Raw genomic sequence first — 2,461 nt, 5'->3', positions numbered from 1 at the left:
TCAATTTAATAATTTTAAATTAGAAATAAGAAATCATAATGGATACTTAATTGATTTGAATAACTTTCCTGTAATTTATGAATTAGTTATAAGATGTAAAGAGTAATTTTTCACCTATATAAATGAATATAACTGTTGGACCGAGTATATGTTTTGGATTTGATTTTAAACGTGAGAAAGAAATGAAATTTAACATTAATGATGTAATAACACATATAAAAAATATTGCATTTTCTAATGAAACAACATTTGAGTATGAAACAACAATAGATAAAGAAACTTTAAATGTAGAAAAGATTACTAATTTAATTAGAGAATCTTTAAGATTTTATGAATTAGATGAAGATTTTATCATATATGATATTAAAAACATATTAACCAAAATATATGATAATCATAAAACTAGTAATAAAATAAATGTTGAATTAATCATAAATAAGTTAACTAAATATTTTGAAGATAGTAATTTTTTTGATTAATAAATGAGTGATAATAAGTGGATAATAACTGGATTATATAATGGCGCATTACTATCAGTTGGAACGGTTGGTTATTCAATGGTATTAAAAAAAGTATTCAAAATGGGAAGTGTTAATGTTGATAGATTTGATATCAATGATATTTTAAAGTTAACATTAGCAGTTACTTTATCTAATTTAACTATTGATTATTTGGAAAAACAAAAATATATTCCTCCCATATAAATGCATAATTTTTTTTACTAAATAAATGGCTTCTGCAATTATAACTATTATAGGATCGGCAATTGTTAACGCTTTAGCATTTACTGGTGGTGGTTATTTATTTAAACATATTGATAAAAATAGTTCATTAGGAGAACAAAGAAGACATAATTTAGCGTTAGAGAAATACAATAAAGCTGCAGAAGAATATAGAGAAAAGAGACAAAACTATATGGATTACATCAATAAAGAATTATATGATCAGAAGATTTCACATAGAGATTTTCAATCAGTTGATGATGCAATGAGTTTATATAACACAGTAACCAATAAAGAAAAATTACATCTATACAAACCTAAATTATCAGATTATTATACCCCAAGTAAAGAACAACAGAAATATGAAATAATTTGGATTTTAGGTGGAACAGTTATTGTTATATTTGTTGCTTATAAATTTACTAATGAGTAATTTTTTTTGCTAAATAAATGGAAGATAAAGTTGATAGTATTGATATTATTCCTCATGATATAAATAAAACTAAATTAAAAACATATTTAGAAAAACAAATATTAGAATATGAAAGTGACTTAAAGATAAAAAAGAAAAAATATTTAAAAAGTAAAATTATATATTATTTGATTATAAGTGGTTTGGTTACAATTAGTTCTGTAATAACATTTCTAGCAATATTCAGCCCATTAACACCTTTAGCTATATCAATTGGTGTATTAGGATTAAGTTCAAGTGTTTTAACCGGTATAAGTTCAAAATTAAATATAAAAAGTAATAAAGAAAAAATTAAAACTAATATAAAAGAAATTAATAAATTAAAGAACACACTAGATTATATAATAAGTTTAAATGGTCATATAACAGTTGAAGAACAAGATAAATTATTAAAAGAATTAATAAATTATTAATTTTTTAGTTATATAAATGGGGTTTCCAAAAGCTTTCCAATATAATAAATCAATTAAATATAATATTCCGGCAATAGATTTTAAGAAAAATATTACATATAAAAATGTAGTTTTAAATTCATTAACTAATTTAGAAATTTATGTTACTGAATCACAGTTTTTTATTTCTAAAATGGAAAATATATTTAATACATATGAAGTTACTTTTACTCGAGATGAATATCATATATATAAAGTAAAATCTAATATGAAATATTGGCAGAATCAATTAAATTTTGCTGTTTATTGTGCAACAACAGGATGTGGAATAAGTTGGAATGATCATTTAAATAACTTAGATAAAAATTTGAAGTATTCTGATTTAAAATTAATTCACACAATATTTAGATTTCACACATATTTTCAAATCAGAATAATATTAAATGAATTAGAATGTCCTTTACCCGGGTCTAAATATTTTAAAGAATTGGATAATAATATTAATATATCCAAGTTTTATAAAATATGTAATGAATTTAATATAAATATTAATTCCGATTTCAGAGCGCATGGTAAATTGCAAGGTGTTGGTGAAGAGTTTGAAATAAAAAGAATTGATTATATGCATAGAATTTCAGCTTATCATAATTATAAAATTGATAATGATAATGGTTGGGTTAATTTCATTTTAGAAAATGGTGAAGGTTTTACAAAATCAGGTATACAAAGAATAAATCAATCTATTAGAATTTATTTGATGTGTATTTTAGGTGCGCAAGTTGAAACAAGATCCCCAATAATTGGAAATGATAACACTTCATTCGATGCGCAGAAACAGTTTAAAGTTTTATTTGAAGATTCAATTCATAATGATA

Source organism: Tubulanus polymorphus, chromosome 2, assembly GCF_964204645.1.
Source record: "Tubulanus polymorphus chromosome 2, tnTubPoly1.2, whole genome shotgun sequence".
Classification (NCBI taxonomy): domain Eukaryota; kingdom Metazoa; phylum Nemertea; class Palaeonemertea; order Tubulaniformes; family Tubulanidae; genus Tubulanus; species Tubulanus polymorphus.
Note: the sequence above shows the minus strand (reverse complement) of the source record.